Source organism: Phaenicophaeus curvirostris, chromosome 1, assembly GCF_032191515.1.
Source record: "Phaenicophaeus curvirostris isolate KB17595 chromosome 1, BPBGC_Pcur_1.0, whole genome shotgun sequence".
NCBI lineage: Eukaryota > Metazoa > Chordata > Aves > Cuculiformes > Cuculidae > Phaenicophaeus > Phaenicophaeus curvirostris.
This window is the reverse complement of record NC_091392.1, coordinates 65,870,452-65,894,973: the sequence shown is the minus strand read 5'-3', so window position 1 is coordinate 65,894,973 and position 24,522 is coordinate 65,870,452. Positions and strand designations below refer to the sequence as shown.

Below are 24,522 nucleotides of genomic sequence, written 5' to 3'. Positions count from 1 at the left end.
TTTCAATCCTATTTATTTCTGGTATTTGGAAGAAGAATGAAAATGGCATCCTCTTCCATTCCCCTCTCACTGATCAAAAACATTTCTGAAAAAATTTGCTGTTCAGGGCAATGGCACCCACTGCATGTTTTTGCCTTGCTAATCCTTTTCAAAGCATCCCTTAAACTAACATATGCAATGTATATACACTGGATGAGCCTTCAACAAATTAGCTCATTCTCCCTAACAGAGCTTAGTTATCAAAATAATAAAAGGTCATAATGAAAATTTCAGGCTATGTTGTTTCTCGGAATGTTCATCAATATTTAATGAAGGACTTGAGTGCCTGAAAAGTCCTGTAAGAGATACTAACTCAATATGCCAGCCCCCCTTGCCTGTGTCCATGTACCATCACAGCTACTATGGCATCACTAGGTAGCTAGCTACATCCATGCTAGCAGAATTGCAAAATTAAGAGAACAGCAAACCACTCATGGGTTGAATAATTCTACCAAATAGAAAGCTGTTTAAGAGTAGGCCTTAGTAAAAAAATTAACAACAACAACAACAAAAAACAAACCAATCCAAAAAACCAAATAGGCACAAGTCCCTTTACAGAACTGTTAGCACAGCAGCACAGGTACAAATGGCAAAGTAATTCCCATAGTCAGCCCCACCATGAGTAGTGTGTGCAATCTTGGGCACCGCATTATAAAAAGGATGTAAAAAAGTTGGTGAAGGGTTTAGAGGGGAAGTAGTATGAACAGCGGCTGAAGTCACTTGGTGTGTTCAGCGTGGAGAAGAGGAGACTGAGTGAGGACCTCATTACAGTTTACTAGTTCCTCAGGAGGGAAGGAGGAGCAGACATTGATCTCTTCTCTCTGGTGACCAATGATAGGAACCAAGAGAATGGCAGGAAGATGTGCTGCGGCAGTGAGTTAGGTTGGATGTTAGGAAAAGGTTCTTCACTCAGAGGGTGGTGGAGCACTGGAACAGCTCCCCATGGAAGCAGTCATAGCACTAAGCCTGACAATATTCGTGAAGCATTTGGACAATGCCCTCAGACACATGGTGTGAATGTTGGGGTTGTCCTATGCACAGACAGGAGCTGGACTTGATGATCCTTGTGGGACCCTTCCAACTCAGGTCGTTCTATGATTCTATGACTACTCATGGGCAGACTGTTCATGAGAAGAACACAACTTTTATAGGGTGACAGAGCAGAATTTTTGCCTATAAAATGGTCGATTCTGGCTACTTTAAGTGAAAGAAGGTAGGCTAGACAAAATGTAGCTTTCTCGGCACACTATTTCTACTGCAATTTTCTAGTATGGAGGTTCTGTCACAGGTAGTCCCTCCCAAATAGTATAGTAACCACAACAGTATTCAGTAACATCACAGATGAGCTTAAAATATTCTCAGGTGACAACGGGATCATCCTATCACCTGTCTGGTTCCCCTGCTCCCTAGCACCAGCACGAGTGCTCAATTGAGTTCATCAACACTGAGCTGTTTGTCAGGGTGTTGGGGTTTGTGTTTCGGGGCTTTCTTGGGGCAGGAGTCATCTTTGACTTTCTGCCTATGGGACACCCTGGTCCACTTAACAAGGGAAATTAGGCAAGCACCAGTGCCAATGCTCGGCAGGAGGATACAGCATGGGTAAGGAAAAGAGGAAGAGGAAGTCGGACAGCAAGCGCTGCATCACATGAGTTAAGACTCCTGTTCAGCATCACCCAGGCATGTGGCCCAGCTAACCCATGCTAGGTCACTTATTAACTATATGGGGTATCTGCTGGTTGGCTGCTTTTTCATTATGCATAAAGCAAAGTAGAAGAGATAAGCAATCCATACATTCCATGTATTTTAAGTAGATTTGTGAATCACCCCTTGCATAATTTGAAGTACGGGATTTTTTTTTTCCCTTAGTTTTTCAGTGACTGGCTGTCTTTTAAGCATCCACAGCAATATTCCAAATATTCCCCAAAACTATAGCCAAAACCAAAGCAAACAAGGGTATGTATGAATAGGCGAAGGAGGAAGATCACAGAAACCCTTGTTCTCTCAATGTACCCTAAAAGAAAAGCATGAATCAGGCTGTAAAAATTCTTTGGAGGTCATCTTTAACAATGAAGAACAATAAGGAAGCAATCTAGCACCTCTTCTCTTAGATGTAATTTCCCTAGAGAAAGCGACATCTACAAAACAAAGATTAGACTCCCGTGGAGGGTCAGTGGCCAAAAAGCTGTCTTTGTAACTTGTAAACTGTCACCGGACAGTTCAGCCTAAGCTATTTCACAGCAGGCTGCAGAGGCAAACAATCAAGCACATTCTGATGCATTCGGATCCAAAGAAAGGGAACAAGCCAGCAGCCTGCCTACATTAACAAAATGCTTCCATTTCAGAGGATCCCATTACATTGTTACATTTGTCCAATTTGTACCGCAAATTGGACCCCGGGTTTGTATCTGGGTTAAGCGTTATGTCAGAAGTTGGCCCACCCCCAGTGCACGATGTCCGGCTGTTATAGACTGGATGACTGCTGTAAATTAGTTTCACTCCTCAATAAACCAAGACAACTGCCACAAAAGCAGTACCAAATGAGGAACAGAAGTTCAAGGGTTTTTTTTCACATCATGTTCTACAAAAATCTACAGGCCAGACCTGGAAAACTTGCTTTTGGTCCTTCCCCCCCCCCCGCCCCCCCATTTATTGGCTCGGTTTCTCCAAGTGAGAAACATTCCGTCTTTGTGGCCTTTTATGATTTTATTTCTATGGCATGTTACTAACCCACATCAACTTACGTTGATGGTTGCCAATTACAAAAATGATACAGTTGATTTTTGTTAGTAACACTTCGGATCACAGACTCTAAAAGTGAAAGACTGAAATTAGACGTTACTTTCCTCTTAAGTGAAAATTCAGAATACATTATTTTAACCACTGCCTCAAGGCTATCCAATTCACAGAACTCCTGGGTGAAGATGAAGAAACCAAAGTCTTTGGAGCAGGCATTGAAATCCACAGCTAGACTACCAAACTGAAGTTACATTTATTTCCCTCCTCTACACAGAGGATCTTTGCATGAGAATGTTAGAGGCACCAAGATCAACAGCGGCAATCCAGAGAGCAAACATTCCTCTACTCCAGCAGGTACAACACTCTCATAGGAATTGCGTGTTTGAATCTTCCTAGAAACTGAAGTGAGATCTTTTCAACCTCAAGAAAATGCCTGGAGCAACTGTACAAAAACAAACACTACCACCTTGCTTTTAAAACCAAAGCAGAATATACACACGTTTTAGGCTGCAAACTTCAAGCAGGAAAGCATTTAAGACAGTTGCCTTCTGTTGCTTGGACACCCCTTCACTTAAAATGCCATCGTTGTGCAGGCTTAAGGGCTGACTGGGGCCAAAAGAGGGCAGCCCCACTCTTCCCTGGTCGGACAAACAGCCCCACATCTCATCACTGCCCACCCCAAAGGCACTCACATGTTTGCCACAACCTGTTCCTAGTGGCAGTCTGAAAAGATGGTAACCCAGGGAGGAGAACGAGATAATCCTCTTCTTTTTAGAACTAGCAAACTGAATTGGCTCAATACACTGTCAGACAAACAGAATGGACATCATGACAGAAAGGGTAGGACCACGCACCCAAGACTGTAATTCTTTATGTATATTATAGGCAGTATAAGGACAGTTACCTCCTGCTCCTACCCTTTAATTGTCACGTATGTACATACCACAGCCTTTATTATGACCTGTTTACCAGCTATAGACCACACCCAGCACAGCAAACCAGACACCTTACCAAGATTACTGGTTTTAATGCAGCGGTCAGGATCTTGGAAGCTTGGTTGCGAAAAGCTGATCATCACACTCTTCCCAGTTTTCGGAAGCATCTACTCTCTAGTCTGGCTGATAATGTTGATAAACTTTATTCATGAGGTTGTGAGCTTGCTCATCAGTGCTTTATTTTGTGACTGATGGGTTTAGTCTACAAAATACATTTGCATACCCATATTCATAAAAAAATATGAAGAAAACTCACTCCTTCACTTAGGCTCAATGGCATTTCTTCACTTGAAAACAGCATATATTCCTCTCCTCAAAAACCATAACGTTCTTTTGCCACAAGTGGGACAACTCTAAATATTTGCTACTTTTCTGTAGCATAAATGTTAAAAGAACGTTGCAGGAACAACCAACATCCACACCCACAGTATTATAACAATCTAAAACCAAAAAAGCAGTGCAGCATCTTTTTCAGATACTTTCTTAACCACCAAAACTCAAGCAAACGAGACAGATCTACTGCAACAAGATTGCACTTAATTTATGTCTATCAGAAGCAGATTTAGTTAAATGGCTGAAGTTCTACACAAAACTGGTAAAGCTACTTATTAATTACATATCTAAATTCCTTAATGCAACAGCCAGAGAATAATTTGTTTCTTTTTAAAGATAAACATTGTTGAGAGTTAAGAAATAAGCTGAAGTGAACTTTCAGTCTCCTCTACGGTTTAGTGCCATTCTTTCAGATATACATTTCCTTCCTGGTAACGCTGCTTGGAACCATCTCAAATTCTGAAACAAGACCAAGTGTACTGATATCACAATACATCACTGACGTAATTCAAAAGCAGACATGGGCAGTTAATATTTTAGTTTCTACTGTCCTATAACTAAGAAGAGATGGCAAAACACGCACAGTCCTCTTATACCCTGCAAGATTACTGCTAAAACTCTAAAAGTCATTAACCATGTAAATGCAAGTCCTTAAGTAAAGATTTATCTTAGCATGAAAACATGTCTACAGGACATAGACCAAGACACTCAAAGAGTCATTTTGCTGTGGTTTGTTTTATCATCTTGGTACAACAACTTTCGCTAGTATAACTGTGTTCCCTGCAGAGGTTTTTTGCTAGTATAGCCACAGCCTGCAGTGCAATGGGCACAGCTATGTTAGTGTAACTTTTAAGTTTGAAACAGCTTAAGACTACAAACATGCCCCAAGTTAATTTTCAGGTAACCAGGAAGCATTTTGGGACTATACACATTAGATGGTTTGCATGAAGTAATATCACTTATTGACGCATTCAGATAGCCGTATCAGGGTAAGGGAGGGCAAAGGGTGTGTAATTCATAAGTATTCCAACTCTCTCAGAAAAGCCCCCCAAACACACATTAGAATTGTCTGAAAACAAAAAATCTGTGAGTGAGTTGTGGCAATGAGGAGCACTGTACTTTTATATACCTTCACTGAAAAATATACTTGTCCTTACTTTGAAGCGTGTAATTGCAATCCACTCTTTGATAACAGAGCTACATTGCTTGTTTAGTAAGATGAGGATGGGCTGTAACATTGATGAATGACAACCAGCACCATTAGAGGAAAATAAAGATTATTTCATTATGTCAAACTATTCACAGTAGATAACTCATAACAGAAGACAGTCACAACAGGAGATTAAGCAAAAAATTCCTCAAAGGAAATAGACACAATATTTACACTTATAAAAATACCTCATTACAGAAATAAAACAGTAATTTGACACAAAGCACAATAAGTTGGAGTTAGACATCCAGGTTGCCTTTAGCACCCACAAAATACAGCATTTACTGTAATTATAAAACTCATAAAAGAAACAGCGACTTACGTGAAGCACTTACACTAGGTAATGGCGGGTATATTAACACAATAAAGTGCTACTGGCTACCCTCAGACCTACATAGATCACCACAAGGCAAGAGAAGACAGAAAAGAGGGGCTGCCGCCAGGATCCTTTTCTCAGTCCTCCTCAGGAGCCCTGAGTCATAGCAGAGCCTGCAACACCCTTCCTGGACTTGTGGGTGATAGGCAACAATTTGCAAGCATTGAACAGGGAGGGGGAGACGGAAATCATACCCACGCAGCCCTTTAATACAGCACAACCAGTGCTAGCAGCAGGCCGTGAGCTCCACGTTGAGCCACAAGGTATCAGGACTGAGCCCTGTCAGGCTTACTCTGTTCAAACTTTTCTTGACCTGCCTTTTACCTGGTTTAGCTGTGACAGCAGCTTCTCTAATTGACTAGATGTCTATGGCTAATTTATTTTATTTTTGTTTACCTTAGTGTACTATAATCTCCAGTTACCCTCCATAGAACGAAGTATTTACTATGAAATCAGGAAATATGGGCCTAATAGGACAACAGAGGCCCTGAGAAGCAGGGAGACAGGATGTGGTGCAGAGGAGCACAGGTTTGGGATAAGAGACGGAGCAGTGTTGCTACCAGAGATCTCACGGCTATGAACAACTCGCTAATGGTCATTCAAAAAAAATGCAGCCCTGAAGCTGGACAAACCTGGCTTTAGGGATAACAAAGAACTAGCAACTAAAATACCTAAAAAGTACCATATATAGTAAATTCAGACAGAGCCTGGAGCTGTAGACAAATGAAGAAAGAAAAGAGGTGTAAAAGAATATTAACAAACAAAAAACAACCAACCAAACCAAACAAAGAAAAAAACCCAAACAAAACAAACAAACAAAAAACTCAAACCCAAGTGGATCCTAAAGGAAGGAAGAAGAATCAGGCAACATCTACATCTCCTACTCCTCCCAATAAATTACTCAAAGCTAATGACCTCTTGTTATCACATCCAGCAGTCCAAAGCTGCTAACTTAAAGACCCAGAGGAACAACGTAAGGGTCCTGGGACAGAATCTAAAAGGTGCACATATTACAATTTTAGCTGCACTTGCCAATGCTCTCCTGTACGTAAGTACTGTAATGCAATATGCTTATTATTTTTCCTTTAACAATTAAATCCAGGCTAATGATTTGAGTCACTGTTAAGATTTCCATTACACTAACAAAAAATCTTGGCTTTACTTACGCACGTTTTTATATACACAGACATACACGCTACCTCTTTGCCCGTAAACAAGAGCATAACAACATGGATGGAGTCTTCCATTCCTTCTCCCATTTTGCAGCTCTGAAGAGCATTGTTAAAGTGTTACAGGAAAATTACAATATAATAACAAAGTCTGAAGCAGCCTCAGGAAAAGCAACCAAAAGGCTCACTTGAACTCGTAACACATTCCTTCCCCAGAAGGAACTCTGTGCCAGGGTGACCCAGTCACTGTTTGTAACAAAGGCCTTTTCATCCAGGTATACAAAGCCCTATGACAGCACCTAAACGCAAAAAATAGCGAGGTATGCAGTCACTGTCTGCTCTTTCTGCTTGCATATAGAAATTACAAACATCATAGAAGACACTTGACTTCTTTAAGAAACCCTAAGAACAGGAAGGAAGCATGGCCAAGTTGATAAGCATTCACACTCTTATGAGTAGGAAGGGTAGGAATTTGGGTTGATTTTCTGGACAAGGGCCCAGAGCAGAGAACAAGAACTGGGTCAGCAAACTACTGAATAGTTACTTGTCCTAGTTTTCAAATACTCACTGAAGGTACCCTTGTGCCAGCCCAACTGCATTTGTAAGGGTTGTTAATACACATAACTGTTCAGATAAACTGTTTTGGAAAGAAGGAAAAAAAAAATACCCTATGCTGACACAACACCTACTGTCAAAGGAGTTGGCAAATAAGATCTCATTTTAGTTAAAGTTTGTTTTCTTTCTTTTATCAAATAAGCCAATTTTGATGCAAAGACTAGCTACCTTGTCCATGGCTATGACTGAGACACAACACAGCTCTTCAGATTCATCTGATGTGCACAGACAGACAGCTGTCATCAATACTGAGCAAATACACACCAAGCTTCACTGCAGAGACTGAGTGCTATATGTAGGAGTCAACCATTAATCTGTATGCCAAAGATTTACTTGGAAACGCAGCCAATATACAGGGTTGAGGTGTAAACAGAGCATAAACACTGCCTTATCCACTTCTAAAATCCCCAGGGATACTATTACGAAAAGCATGAAAGGTTCTTCCAGTACTGACAGCACGCTAGTGGCATGCAAGCTTTCAGTAAAAAAGTAGGCACTGACAGATTTGCAGGTCCTAAGTCAGTGTTGTTAATTTAGTATATTAGAAGAGAACAGAAGTAAAATCACGGAGGACACTTGACCTGCCCAGATAACGAGGCAAGGCCAGACCTATGTAGATAAGCAAGCAGCTGTAACTAAGGAAACAAGAGTATGAAGTGACACGAGCCTTGCATTTATGAAATACAAAATCTAACATCTATTTTTACCATGTGCTAGATAATCAGACATAGTTCAGGTGTTTTACATGACATTTTACACAATTACTAAATGATTTGAGAAAGAATTCACTTTGCAATAGCAAATAAAGTTTTACTTAAAACCAGAGCTGACCACACAAAATTGCAGTAAGATTTCAACACAGCACAAGGTTTCCCAATCTTCATGTTTACAACAACAGCACCACCACCCAAAATAACAACAAGTGAAAATACCAAGCATTGCCTGTCAGCCAAGGTAAGGTCAGAGTTAGCAGATAGCCTCAAACACAAAAAGAAGCTGTTCTTGACACAGCAAACAGGTACACCTTGGAAATCCTTGCTACAGGATAGAGGACTCACAAGAAAACCGGACAAATGCACAGGATAAATCCATCAAAGCGTGTTAAGCACATGAAGCTATCTCTAACTCTAGATGCCCCTAAAAATACCGGTGGATGCCTAACATACATTGTTTATATACTCATATTTAGAAGCTATTTTATTCCTTAGGGGATGGGCACCCTTATTATAACCCTAGAGTCTTCCCTGACAAAGGACTGCAAGGGGCCTAATGAATAAAAACAAAACAGGGAGGAAGTCAAATGATTATGAGACAGAAAATGAAACAACCCCACAGAAGAAAGGACGAGAGTCAAAATAGAAATTTTCTCAGGAACACCAAGCAAAGCACCCTAACAATGCCAGTGACTCCCCAAAGGCATTCAAGAAGCCAGCAGGCGCTACCCAGAGATGCTGTAGCCAGGGACTTACATAAGAGGACAAGGGAACAGAAAAACCCTATAGCTGCCAGAGCCTCATTTGCCAAGTTTGTTCTTTCTCCTCTGAATGGCCAGTTTGGCTGGGACCAGTAGGTGGTCCTGCAACTTGGCTTCAGACTCCAAGGGTATAAATAGAAAGGTTAGGGACAAAGCACCGTCAAAGACTCAGCAAGAGGTGCTACAGCCTGGCACATTCGGCACATGCATGCCGGGACTTCATCCTGCTGCCAGGGGACACATCAAGTGAACCATACCATGAATATACTCATAGCACAACTTTCACAATATTCATCAACGTAACCTCAGTAAAAATCTGCTGAGTGCAAGCCAGCCCAAAGCTTCTTAGTCTCTCCACTTCAGGCAGGAGGTCTTGTCACTTTAGCAACGGGTGAAAAAAACTGAGCAAGTGAAGGCAAGAAAGTAAAGATGTTTTTTCAGCATGGCTTGGAGGCAGATTGGGTAGATACCATGCAGCCAACTTGCATTACACATAGGTTGGTCAGAAGGGCACAATTTTAAGCAGCAGGTCCACAATGAAGGCAGGATACTGAGCCAGAGGGACTTCTAGTTTACCCCTGCCTAGTTCATGTTACAGCTATTCTGGAATTTGAAGTTTCAATGGAATGACTCACCTTTTCCCAGAGAATAAAGGAAATCAAAACACTCGGTACGCCCTGATTTTGATTCTTACACACAGATGAGATAAAATCTGTTAGTGATTGACTATGCTTTTTACCTTCGTCCACAAATAGTGCTTAAACTGTAATAGCAATTTGATGTAATTGATTTCAATTGCTGAAGTCAGAACAGTGAGAGCAAAGGTTTAAGGACAAGTTTTTATAAAACACTCAAAAAACCAAAACAAAACACAACCACAAAAAAAACCAAACCCACAACACAAACCTGAAAAAAACCCACAAAAAAAAAAACCAACCGAAAAAAACAACCCTAGCAAATATCTGACCCACTGCTAGTTTCCCTCCTGATGGGGAGAAGAATGACTAACTGAAGTCCTGTCTCTGATTGGTTTATATGGTCATGCCTGTACCTAGCACTCACCTCAACTACCAACTCCAATTCGGAAACCAAGCTTGTCACTTTACGTGTCAACTTATTTCAGAAATGCACAAATTTCTCATTAAGTCTCAGTGCTGAGAAACACAATGAAACAAACAGATCTTGTACCTTCCCTGGAGTTGCACACAGCAGTTACCCTAACCACTAAAATATACTTCCCAAAAACACCCAGTATTCCTAGTTTCTAATTTGCCACTGGTCTCTGACAACTATCAGTGCTACCTATAAGGAAGTATAGATCAGCTTCTCTCACCTCAAACCTGCCACTGTTTTTGATGTTTGTATTCAAGCTTGGAAAATTTACAGTCCAAGACTCCTAACAAGAAGGATGCGAAATCAACATGAGGTTGTTTTTCTAAGTTAGCTTAAAACTTGATAATGAATTCACACAGACACAGGAGAGAAAAAAAATCCTTAAGAGTATGCATGCTATACAGCAGCTATTAAACATTTATAGTAAATGACAAAAAGCATACATTCAATTTAAATTAGAAACCTTTGATTTTTGTAGGCTCACTCACCAAGATAACTGACTTATTTAAAGCTCCTCATGGTTACAGCTAAATTGTACAAAAAAAACCAAGGAAAGCAGGAAATTTAACCATCTCAGAAACATCGTTCTCCATAAAATGTAACTCCAGACACCATATTTTATTCAAACCCTCTGCCAAACAAATCTCTGCCTCAATACTTGTTAAAACCGATTTATTACTGTCAAATGCATTAATCCGCATGTTAATCTGCCTCAGGTCACCTAAAGTTAGTCAGAAAATACTTAGGTCAAGCCATACACACAATGTTGCTTTTGGTCCACATGAGAGTCTGCAATCAGAGCTTGGGAGAGATCCTCTACAACATAAATATCACAGCATGAAAACAGCAAAGAATGCAGAAGACTTTTCCTGTAATTTATTTCCATTTTCTCTGCTTCGTTTCATGTCATGTTGTTGTTAGAGCCTAAAAATTTCACTAGACAAACACTGAGTTTATCGTAGGATCTTGTGTCACTGGAGTTGTAAAGCACACAGCACTCACAAACCAGCTTCAAAGCGACATTGATTGTGCCCCAGTGAAGAAGGGAAGGTTTATAAGTTACACAACCTACTTGATTCATACTACATGTAGTATTCAAGTCAGCAAAGCCGGCTCCAACACTACGCATATCACATTATGTACAATAAGTGCTGGTAATATTTCTAACCCATATAAATCTTACAAGTTTAAGTCTCATACCCAACAGCTCAAAGCCTTCCAGTTGTACGGCCGCCTCATTCAATACTTCCAACAGAAAACACTGGTTCTCACTAACATACCACCTGCCCCTAGTATAACCAATTCTCTAGGCAACTTACCAGATGAACCAAAATTTCCACACAATCAAATCAAAAGTTCAAAGATGAACAGAGACAGCCAGACAATCACTGAAGAGAAGTAGTTTTAGCATACATATTCTGCATGTTTGCTTAGCAACTGGATCACCATCAGCACAATATGCTGATACAGGTCTATTACCTGTCACATCCCCTGAAGAAGCAATCTCCAATGCAAGCGGCAGTAATGCATACACTCTACACCTTCCCTTTTTATGTCTGCCTAGTAATTAATTTTAAGTGCCAGTAATTCCAAATTATTCCATCATCGGTATGACTAAAGGTCTTTCCACAACAGGCATTATGCAACTATGCTTTGGCCAACCCCAAATACCACCACCGTAACCTGTGACTTTGAATGTCGTAACAAATAATATCCTTATGAACTGTTCATTTCTTACAAAGACATAACTTAGATTACCACTGAATTCAGGACTCCTTTTGGCTCAAAATGAGAAAGTGTTCAAATATTCTGTTACATCAGAACAGGATCTCCAAGGAGGGAACACCGAGTTTTAAGGGAATATTAATCTCTACATATCAGATAAAGCCTTCAAAAGGTAAAAAGCCTTTAGGTGGTACTACAAGAACTAGTGGACAAATCATACTTACTGCTAAAAGAACAGGAATGTGGAATTGTACCTTTTCAAGGATGACCTTAGACGGCACAAAACATTCATGTGAGTCTTGCAGGCAGATAAGCCCTCAGGCACTTACATAATAATGAACTATTGAAGCAGAGCCAAGATATGACTTTTCAGAGGAAAACAGTCATGGGTTCTGCGATCATGCTTTGTTTTTCACAATGACTTTACTGTGATGCGTAACAAGGGAGTGTTTGAACTGGCTAACTGACACAGAAAAAATCAGCTGGAAAGGGCTTACATGGAAGAATGAAAAACTAACATCCTTCTGAGAGCATCTTGTAGCACTCCTCCAACAGCATCTTAAGACTGCTGCTCAAAACCCAAAGCAGGCTTTCGTTACCCACAGTTATACAGAGCTGTACTGTTACATCAACCCTGACCTTACCAGAGTATTTGAGATTTTTTGGTATCGTCTCCAACAATCTTATTTATGTATCATCTCTCCTTCCCTAAACTGACCCGCATACTGGAGTCCTTCCAAATCAGTTGACATAACTGGCAATTTCAATGGCTTCACGTACTAGTTATATGTTTTGAACAGAAACATTTATGCAAGTGCTGTGAAACTTGGTCAGCCTCTCCCCCTATCAAGGACCAACTTAACTTGAAATTCAGAGTTTGCCTCCAGGGCAGAAGAAACATCCTGCCTTTAAACTCCACACAATAGGCTCAAGGCCAAATTAGAAGACTTACAGATACACTAGCTAAAACCAATATACACCATCTCAATTGTTTTAGCGACTAGTCACCTCCTACAGAATCAAACATTGGATTTTTGTAACCCAGAAAGTTTTAATGATCTTCCTTCTTCTTATCATCTAGAATGGCAGCACATCTACAAAAAATCCTAATAAAAAGAAAAGGAGATTTTGGCAAATTACAGTCTGTGTTTCTGGAGGATCACCTAAAAAAAAAGAATTTAAAAAAAACCCCAAACAACAAAAACTATTCCTTTATATCCCTCATAGGAGTTAAATAAATAAATCAAAATTATCAATAATTATCAGGTGATCAGAGAACACGGCAATTCTATACCAAAAACTTATTTGAAAATTGCCCCTTAAGAAGTATCTTACAAATCCAGTCTAAGCTACCTAGCAAATTCCTTCACTGCATTAGTGAAGCTCACAAAAAGGAAAGGATTTTTATAACACATCCATTATTGAACTATTTCTGTAATGCTGCAGATGTCATATGCTTGCCAATTATTAAAAAGTAACAGAACAGGAAGTCAAAGAGCAGTTGCACTTAACCATGGACATTAAGATCAGAACAAAAGCTTTTTTCCAGCACCCCCCTTAGTTTCAACTATATAAAGGTCAGAAAACCACCAAGTAAAGCTTTTGTTGACTTTGTTATGCTTTTCTCAACTCTCAGGACACCAGCCTCAGAAAACAGTCCATTCTGTTCCCCACTGAAAGTACAGCAGGCAGAAAGCCAATGGTTGGCACTTTGTCACACAGCTACTTTAATAAGAATTATGAATAGGTTCTTCCTTCTATTTCAACAGTTGTGTTCCATTAAGACAAAGAACTATTTGCTTAAGAGATTAATACTGAGAGCAGCAGAATATTGCTGTTATCAGCCTTGTAATGCTTATAAGCTGTTCTAGGGAACACACAGACACACAAATAATTGCTTAAACTAACACAATTGGCAAAGCACACCATTCTTCACAAGCAAATATGTTGCATCATCCCATGATGTCAGAAAGTACCAGATCCCACCACTCCAACTAATCTCCACAGCACTAGTATCCATGTAAGTAATACATGCACATGAATTCCTCCAGCTGTGGAGACCAAAACATAAATTGAAGCACTTGGAAGGAAAAAGTACATCCAGAATGGCAACTACTAAATCACAGGAGCAGCCCACTAAGAAATGCAGTGCAGTATTCCTCATAACAAAAGCATACCTAAACTGTCAGCTGAGAGAAGCCAAAATGCATGTCCATTGGCTCTTCATTTCAAGCCCTGCTAGCCATCGGATTCCTTGTTCCAACTGCTAAAATCACTTGCCCTGCAGGTAAAAGCTTGCCAATACTCTTAGGACTGAGAGCATAGCCACTCTCAGCTATGCTTATCTTTGAGCAGCGTAGCTTTGTAAAACAGCTCACACCGCAGACTGAGAGACAAAGACACAAGTACTTCTAGTACAAGCAGGAGTTAAAGATTAGCTAAAGGAATTTTACCTTTCAGATTTAATCTCAGAAGCCAGAGGTGGTATTTTCCCTCAGAAGGCAGCTTTTAGCACCTCAATTCAATTACTCCACTTCCATCAGAAGTTCTGCATTTTACAAAATCTCAGAAACAATGGATACAGGTTGGCTTGAAATTCTCAGCATGGTCATGGGTCCAAAACCTAACACCAAGTAGTCTGCACAAGAAATCAAAGGAGCACAAATAACTAATATACTGAAGGCTATAGAATTATGCGAAGAAAACATTTCATATGGCAAACATATTCATGGCACGTTCCCTTCAGGAAAACAGCCTGTTTATATATTTAAAAATATCCAATTTACTAAACCACGCTTATGACTACATTTTGAGAAAATCATACTAGTCAAGTAATGAACATAACCGTTAGTAAAAAAAGGACCTAAAAGCTGTAGAACTGCTTAACATACTCAGTGATTTCCCAACGAAATCAGTAGGATAAGAAATGACATCCTTTAGACCCAAACAGAGCAGCAAAACTGACCTTGGCTTCCAAAAAAGAGCAGCAGCCTCTGAAATCCCCTAAGCAGATGGAACCAAACAGGTTAGGGAAAAGAGCAATCTATTTGTTTAAGAAGAGAAGGAGGAAAATTGGATGACAAGATATGAAAAATGGCTTTAGTGTACTTACGATAAGTCAGCCTAGCCACACCTTACCTTTGAATATATGCAGATGAACATAGCTGCATTTAGAAAAACAACAGTTTTCATTGGCAAAGACAGCTAGACTTCTACATGACCTTTCCACACGCAGGCAAAGTTGTAACATTATGACACCTATATCTAGTGTAAGTCTGGGTTTCAACATCAGATAAAGAAACATGAATGCTAACCATTTTGGAGGAGGGGGGGAGGGGGAAAGGGAAGGGAAAAGTAGCCTGTCCTGCAGCAGGTCTCAGCAGAAGTTTGTAATGTACTTCGGTCTGCCAGCAGGACACTGGAGTACTCGCTGTATTCAGACTTGACTTCGGACCCATTCTGCAAGTAAATTGTCTACTATCTGCTGCATAAAGGTAACTTAAAGCCAACGATTACGGCTCTGCCTGTTCCAACACTTTCCTCCTGCAAATTGTGCCTGACTATTTTCTGTTCTCAAAAGGGCTTAATTAGTCCTGTTCACAGAGCGCTACAGCAGCTGGCACATCCCAGCAGACTCCATTTCATTTTCACAGCTACTGAAATCCATCTGAACCATGCTGCAAATTTTTCTACGCTGACAATTACATGTACTGTGAACCTTGCATCTAACTATACATTTGAAGACCACTTTCTGCAAGCAATTTAACCACAAAGCAGCCTTGAAAAGTCCTCAAACATTCACTGACAGAGTTCACAGAAGGCAAAAGAATCCGGCATCGCAAAAAAAAAAAAAATTTCCTCTCCAAAATTCTGAGCATCTTAGATTTGCCAGCACCTTCTGACTTCCACGTTCTTTGCTACTTCTCAAATGCAGCAGCAGTATAAGCTGCAGGACTTTCTTTCCTCAAAGGGGCTTATCACCACATGTGCTGCCACATGACAAGGTGGTGAGCAGTCTTCTGTATACAAAGACTGTCACTGTGTCCTGAAAGGAAACCTTGTGGTTCATCTTCAAACTGGTCGAAGATATAGATTTTACTTTCAAGTCAAACTACTGACAAAAACTTTCCAGACAACATATGTAATCACTAGGCAAGTTATACTCCAGCTCAGTTTTACAGTTATCTGATGATGAAAGTCTGAATCTCTTGCTCCCAGCTGTTGCCACATGGTTGTTCTTTTCAAACCACTGCAACAGGAACTTACATGGAAAAAACTCACCTCCTGCTTCATTTTAGTTTACGTACTGATCTGCAGCATCATACTTCAAAAATAAAACATTCCGGTAGTAGAACCATATTCAAATAAACAAGCAAAAGTTTAAATGTTTTCAGAAATCTGAAGAAGCAGAACCAGTACTTTGCTTGTCTCCACATCCTTAATTTTTGAAAAACAGTTTCTTTATCAAACTTTTCTCGACAAACACATTACTTTAAAAAGCAAAGGCAGTCAGTCACCATGTTAAGTATAACCAGCTGAAATACAATACCTTTTAGAATGGATAAGGCACTTAAAACAAGTTTTATCAGAGAATACAGTTTAGAGTAGTAATCTTCCCCTTAAATACTGTCCCAAACACTTTTTCATAATTACTACTATTATCTTCTGCAATGCCTTTTCAAGTCTACCAACATCGTCTGCCAGAAAATTCACTGAATGACTCAGACGCAGACACTTTCAAATCATAAATACTCAAAACTGCTATTTCCATTTCAGAACTTCTATTTAAGCCTTTGAATTGCTGATGGCATAATAATCCAACGACCTCCTGATGTTTCCTCATCAAGATCTTCCTCATGCACAGACATCATCTCCACTGACGAAAGCAAGCCTTGTTTCCTTTCACAGTGTCTTGGACAATACGGTTGCACAACCGGAAACCTGTAAAACTAAAAATTTTTCGTGTCTGATATTGAGCGTCTTTTTACATGAATGCTGGACACAGCTCTCGAACATGCAACTAAAGACATAAAATAACAGCAGAGATCCAAGCATTAAAATCACTGGCATTACATGCCCAGCCGATTCTCATTAGTTTTCCTTCATGACAAATCATCAGATGCACGGGCTTTTCAAACTCCAGCCTTTCTACCCTGTATCCAGGAGGGAGGCTTCAAGTCTGAATCTCGCTGACAAAACCACTGCTCACCAGTCACTTGAGCAAACTCACAGCAATGTTGCCAGTTCAACAGTGCTGCTACAACTCCATGGGTGTAAAGACTGGGGTGGCAGCGGGCAGGAGTAAGGGGGAGGCCTTTGGTTGTGTCTGGCTCTCCTGAAGATCTGACACAATTTAAGCTCCTACACTCATCGCATTTTATACTTATGGTTGAGAGCACACATACAACAGGTAAGAGTCTGTTGAAGGAATTTTCCCCAAGAAAGGTTTTGTTTTAAGAAATATGCCAAAAATACACTCTTTACCATGACACCAGATTATTCTCCCTTATCTGATTTATGCCCAGAAAGCATCATTTTTAAAACCTGGACTAAGTTTGGGTTCAGCTTTTAGCTCTTCCATCACTAATTCTGATTCAGTTTTCCACATCGGCAACTATTCTGCATGTTTTTCACCACAAAGCTGCCAACAACCTTATCCACAGGCTTATTTAATCACATTCAGTTGTCAGCTCAGACAAGGGAATAATTTCCATGTGCTAACCAATTAATCTTACACTTCCAACACAACAATGAACTTCTTTCAAGTTGCCTACTAACACACACAGCCTTCACAAGCGTCACAGAACAGCTGAAGTTTATGCATAACAAGTTACCTCTACAACATAAGAGCCACAGCATAAAATCTTCACTGGAACTGGCCACGATTCCCTTCTTTTGCCTATGAACACTATTAGCTCATAGCCAAAGATAACAAGGAAAACAAACTGTGTTTTATGACCACACTGCACCCATAACTCCATGACACAACACTTAGTTCTGTTGATAGTAAAAATCTTTTCCTTTGTTATAGCAGCTACCACCAAATTTGAAGTAGTCTCACTATGATTCTGTAGAAACCGGGCACCTCGCTACTGCAACGCTACAAAAAGGCCTCTGAAAGCTGAGGATTTTTAGAATAAAACTCAGAGAGAAGACTGTGCACTACACACCACTGACTTCCAGATCTGTGAAGACCACAGCCAGGACATTTAGCACTTCCTGACACAGACTACAGCAAGGGAGTTAAAACAAGAGTTCAAATTACACGGTAAAACCTCAAGTCTTGAAAACCAGATTATGCCCAGAAGGATTTGTCCAGAGGACCTGGCCAGCTTTATAAAATCTGGTCCATTTTAAGAAACACACAGTTGCAATACACAAGACAATTCAAATGCCTGAAGAACTTCAGTGTTGCACCAAGAACAAAATGTATCTTTAAATAACAAATAATATCTAAAAGCTTTTCTGGTATGTGACCAGTGCATATGATAGTTTACGTATGCAAAGTGACAAGGCCAATAAGTCAAAATAGTTTAATATTAATGGTTTTCTTAAACAAATGCAAACACATATCTACTAAAGCCACTAAATGAACTGACTTGTGAGGCTAAGACAGAGCAAAAAAAGAAACAAGCACTGCTTCAACAGTTCAGCAAGAACAGCTGTCATATATTCTTTGTCTTCTAGCCGACTACCATATGTTTCGATGTCTTTGTTGCCCATCCTAAGCAAATGAGAAATCAATGCCTAATTCTCTCAAGACAAAACCAAAACAACTTTTTTAAAAGTTTATTTAACTGTCACTTAGGAATATCCATACTGTGGTTACTCTAGTGTCGAATATTTACATTACCTATTGTTGGTAACTCGGGTGTTTACAGACACATAAACACACATACAAACAGTGCTCTGCGGACAAGGCAAAGTTCCCATGCTGTGCAAGCTCAGGAGTTATTATTTTTATCGCCTCCATAAAAAGACTTCAGCAGCAGCAGATTTCCCTGTCCTGACAAGCAACAAGTGCACGGAAGGCTATGAACAAGACCCACTTACAGTGCTCTTGACCCACTTAGAGCGCTTCGCTGGCCTAAAGCGTCCTCAAGCCCAGCTCCTTCACGCCCTTAAGCAAACACCCTGATCACAATCCCAGCTCCCTTCTGCCCCTGGCCACCCTCCCGCAGGTCCTCAAACATTCACTGACACAGAGTTGACAGAAGGCCAAAGAATCCTGCACAACAAAAAAAAAAACCCCAACTCTTCCCCTCTAACAGAGCAGCAAAGATCCTTGAACCTTGTGTCCTCTGTACCTTGTATCTACCTATATACTGGAAGACCACTTTCGGCAAGGAATTTAACCAAAAAGCAGCCTTGAAAAGGCCTCATTCACTGACACAGAGTTGACAGAAGGCCAAAGAATCCTGCGCGGTAAAAAAAAAAAGCCCAACTCTTCTCCTCTAGTAGAGCAGCAGAGATCTGTAACTCTAGAAAACAAGAGTAATCAGGGCTACATACAACAACAAATACAACTGCCATCTAATTTTATTTTATATACAATATTGCGGCAACATATTTTATTTGCTCAAGAGATCATGAAGCTATCAAAAAAAATAATAAAAATACTGTAATAAAATAAGGCAGTAAGAATTAAATTAATAAAATTACAGACTAATTTTCATTCTACCCTGGTCATACTATAGCTCGAACAAACAAAAAAAAAAAAAAAAAAACAAATAAAAAAACGAAAGAGGGAAAGACAGAGGACAAACAGGTATTAAACAAACAACGTTTCCTCTTCAAAATCCTGCGCACCTTAATTTTAACCCCTCGTTTCGACGTCTTTGTCGCCCTTCCTAAGCGAGCGAATGCCCGTCTCTCTCAGGAAAAGAACAAACCCACTTGTTTCAAGCCGATCACCCACCCACCGGGGGCAGCGGTGGCCCCGAGCCCTGCCCTGCCCTGCCCTCCCCCGGCGGGACCGAACGCTGGGTCCCCGCTGGGTCCCCCCCCCGCGCCCCGGCCCGGGCCGCGCAGCCCCCGCCGCCTTGCGAGGAGACTGGATCGCGCGGGGCCCGCGGCGAGCACTCACCTGGCAACGGCCAGCGCCCGCCAGGAGGTGCTGCCCGCCGCCGCCGCCGCCACCCCTCCCGCGGCGACCGCTGCCGCCACCACCGCCGCCGCCGCCTCCTCCCCGGCCCCGTCGCCTCCTCCTTGCCCTATGGCGTCAGCATCGCACGAGGCCGCCGCCGCCAATGGCGGACGCCCCAGCGCGCCTGCGCACGGCCACGGGGGCGGGGAGGGGGCGCCCCCGCTGCATCTCGGGAAACGTAGTCAGGGAAGGCGGGGAACAGCCCGTCCGCGGCAACGGCGGGGAGGGCGGAGGGTGCGGCCCCGCTGCAACTCGGGAAATGTAGTCAGGAAGTGGAGGCGGAGACCGCTCGCGGCAATGGGGGGCGGGGTGTGGTGTGCGTGCATCTCGGGAAATGTTGTCAGGAAGGCGCTGGGTGCCCGCGCGGGCCACCACCCCCCCTCCCGGCCATTCCGGGTGAGGCTGGCACTGATCATGGCGGGAATAGAACTCCCCAGAGCTCGATTTGGAGTTTTGGAAAGCGAGCATCCTTTATCAGGCCTGGGCGACACTCGGAGTGATCTCCATCAGCCGTGTGCAGCCAGACAAGAGCTGGGACGGGGCGTGTGTCACTGACACGCGTGGGGATAAATTCCCCCAGCGAGCTTATGCCTGTTCTGTTACTCTCCAGGGACTAATTTTGATGATGAACTTTGCAGTTGTCAAAACTCTTGCTGATTTGGAGCTTTCGGAGCCAGCTCTGCCTGACCCTGAGACAGGGAGAGACCCCAGGCAGAGGTGATGCCAGCAGCAGAACCTCTGTGCGGCACAGAGCACGCTGCGCACAAGGCGGCATCGTCTCCGAAGGGTGACCAACACCCTCTGAAAGAGAACACACTGTCAGAGGGACATTCTGTCTGACTTTTAAAAACCACAATTGCTTGGATAAAAATGAACTCTACTTTAGCTTAAATCAAAAGATTCTACTTCTTGTAACAGCAACAACTTCTCGTATCAGTGGGCTGCAGGGGTGGAAAGGGCTCACCGCAACGCCGCTTCCTCTGAGCCCTGAGCTGGCAGCAAAAGCATCACCCTCTCCTACAGAAAAGTGGTGTCACATGAAACAGTGAGCCACACAGCCCTTCCTCCCACTGGCACGAAGAGGGGCTGCCCATGGTGACAGCACGGAGCCACCGAGGCTGAGGGAGATGTGGTGGAACTCGCTGGGGTGGGGAGATGTGATGCATCCCCAGGCATCGTGGCAGCTGCCACAGGTCCAGCTAAGCAGGGAAGAGGCCCCACTGGATGGGGATTTAATGCTCAGGATGGACCTGTGTGCTCCAGGGCATGTTAGAGGGTGAGGAGGCCACCATAAAGATGATGAAAACCAGATGGCATTACCCGGCCTGATGCCGCTGGGGGCGTCTGGGAAGCCTGGCTTGTGTGACAGTGCTCAAACACTTACGGCTGGTGTAGAGACTTGGAGGGGGAACAGGAAAGAGAACAAGAGGTTCCTCTGTTAAGCAGTACAAATGTAGGCAGAACAGCAGGAAAACCTATCACTCACAGAATCACTAGGTTGGAAAAGACCCACTGGATCATCGAGTCCAACCATTCCTATCAATCACTAAACCATCTGACTGTCTGACATGGAGATCAAGGCTCTCCCTTTTCCTCAGGGAAAATGGTGGGTAAAACCTACATCTGCTTGTTGTACAGTGAGACGGCGCAAAACACTATCCTGTTTGAGGAGAAGATCCTAACAGTTGCCAAGGAGAACAACTGAATGATCTGGGAGGACCTGTCTGTCTGTAATTTGTGGTGCTCTATGGACTTCAGTGCTTTGCTGAGCCACACTTCAATACAATTGTACCCACTGCCGGAAATTTTAGCTCAAACTAATGAACAAAACAGTTATGGAAGCAAAATTATTCCTATAAATTAATACTGGAAACATTTTTATCCCTAATACCTATCAATGTTAAACAGGTATTAGCCATTCCTGTTAATAGAATATCCTCCATCTCCTTTAAAATACATCGCCTCTCACACATTCATTAAAATCTTTGTTATTTTGAAAGGAACAAGGTAGTTACAGAACATCACAGCTGCACTACTACATGTATTTACAGTTTAGTGCATCAAGATGTGCTTTGACAGCGGTCGCAGTGGCAGGGAAAGCAGCAGCTGCAGCGCCTGCTCCAGCTCCACCCCGTGCCTGTCAGTTGAAGTATTTCCTCCTCCGTCTTTCAGTATTTCATCTGTAAAAAATGGTGCTAATAATTTTAAAATATTTTGAGCTCTGCTGATGAAAAATATATATAAAACCTGAATGTCATTTTCATCCATCATTTCCTGTCACCATAGCATTACATGGATGCAGCCAATTAAAAGGGAAATTGAGATAGGAATACTGCTTCATTAGATATTAAATAAACTGAATTAGAGTGGTTTATGCTGGTTTGAGAGCCTGGAAATCAAAAGGAAAGCTGTGTACTGCTATATGGGGAAAACTTCATGCAGAAAGACACATTTTTTTTGAAAAATGAGTTCTGTATTTCCTGAGCATTTATAGACAATTCCTAGAAAGCACAGTAGGAATATAAAATGTTCATTGCCTTAAATTTGCCTCTGAATGGTTTTGTCCTAAGTGTGTAACCCTGCGCTTTGTGAAAGCTGGCGGGTCTTTAGTTAACTTTGCTGTTGTTCCCCAGCAAGGAAGAACAAATTTGCCTGTGAAACTGAGACTGGCCAGACTCATTACAGTCAACTGCACAGGGCTGCCACGCTAAAAACCTGGGCTGGATGTTTTCCCAGCCCAAGAAGAGTAATGGCCAAGCACTTGTGCAGCTCCTTGGGGCTGTGAATGAGGCAGGGCTACAATTTGCTCCAGCACAGTGACTGTGCGAGTCATTAAGTGAACCCTGGGTCTATCCCACATCTTTTTTTTTGTTTTCCTGAAAGGCAGGATTGTAATGAGTCTTGCATAGCAATGCCTCATCCTGCCCATGCTGCGTGATCACCATGCTCTTGCAGTCATGTGAAGGAGTGAGACAACTATTTGGCATTCTAGGAAGAGCCAAAAGACAAATTATGCTTTGGAATAAAACTGCCCCAGGGTAAGGAAGAGCCTGGACCTTTTGGTTGGGGGTTTTTGTTTGGTTTTTTTTTTCAGGATATGCCATAGTTCTGCAAGCTTTTGACCTGCTTAATCTCTGTTGACAAACATACTTGAGCGGCCCCCTTCTGCCATGTGACAGCCTCATGGGGCAGCACTAATGGGGAAAGGGCCTGGGGGAGGTATTATCATCTCCCTGCCTCCCATTAAAACAGTGACTGCTCATTCTCTTTGCATTTCCTTCCTTATTAAAGTCGTCTTCTCCTCACCAACCGCCTAACCTTCACCGCACAGTCCGTACTGCTGCTGAAGGCTGGTACTTGCTGCAGTCACCATGTTTCAAACAGACGGAGCTGTTGCTGGTGCCACTGGGCCATCAGACCCAGCTTGCTTTGGGCAGACAGCATGAAGAGGTTGCTGTGACTCTCGGGGCAGACATCCAGATTGAGTGTCTCAGGGCAATATTTAGTACTCCATTTTATGGCTGCTGCACTTTATCCCTGCTCACAGAGGAAGGAGAACTCCCAACCCTACTGTTTATTCCAGCTTTCTCTCTTTCAAGAAATGCTGTAAGTCATCCCTTTTTTGTATCCTAATGCAAAAAAAAAAAAAAACCCAACGAAAAGAAACACCCAACAAAACAAATAATTTCAGCTGTCATTTAAAGAGCTAAGAAAGGAGAGGGTATAGTAACAGCTTCAGGCCCTATAGGAGATTGACAGTGGGGTGGAAAGCATGAGCGTGCTGTGATTGTTTTATTATCCTAGGGGGTTGATTATTGTTATTTGGGGGTTTACAATGGCTGATCATGATTCTTCTTGTCCTTTCTGGTATGTGTCCTGCTGGCCACAGAAATCTGTTTTGCTTATCTTTGAGGCTGGTTATATTTAGACTTCAGAGCTGGTGTGCCTACAACATATCCCGTATCCCAGTCTCAAAGCCACCAGCCATCTACTCTGGCACTGGAGCTGGGACAGGCTACCTACCCTGCAGTCTCTGCATCCGTCAGCCTTTGCACATGGGTTATTGGTGCCTGCACTGGCCTGGCAGGGAGTCAGGATATGGCCAGGATACACATCTGAACTGAGGAGATGGGGCACGTCTTGGATCCCACAGATTAGACATAGCCAGACTCTGCTTTTTGAGAAGAAGGGGATCCAATATTAAGTTCTTATCTGCTCACTGTCTGCTATACAACGGTTCCTTCAGAGCCTGCCCTTCAGTGAACTTGATTTCACAGAGTATCTTTTAGAAACTATTTAACCTGAAGTGTAGTTAAACAAAAGCTAAATGAAAGTGAATGACCATATAAGCAGCTAGTTTTGGCAAAGCTCGTGACAGACACTTCAGAAATGTCCCTTAGTCAATGGAAGGTATTTCCCAAGGTCTCCTTGGGATGTTCTATGTCTGTGTCAGCTGATGAAAATAGTGTCTGTATTTCTGTAGCCACAGGTGATTAGGAATTGCTCCCACAGCGTAATTTAAACCTACTAGGCTTTTCCCTGGATGGGGTCAAGTGAGCACAGAGACCCATGCATGTTTGATTTTGTGGAA

The 24,522-nt window shown here is 42.1% G+C and overlaps 1 protein-coding gene across 3 annotated transcripts in view; it reads right to left on the bottom strand.

Moving 5' to 3' along the window:
* ADIPOR2 (adiponectin receptor 2) overlaps window positions 1-19,996 on the bottom strand; it is a 46,842-nt gene extending 26,846 nt beyond the window's left edge. The window contains exon 1 of one of the 3 annotated variants that reach the window (XM_069860839.1): window positions 19,872-19,996. The gene's annotated coding sequence lies outside the window, so the exon portion shown is untranslated. Of the gene's footprint in view, window positions 1-5,648; window positions 5,673-11,379; window positions 11,403-19,871 lie in introns of those variants that run through there. The other 2 variants (XM_069860855.1, XM_069860846.1) reach the window with 2 other exon arrangements.
* Between the last annotated feature and the right edge of the window lie 4,526 nt (window positions 19,997-24,522).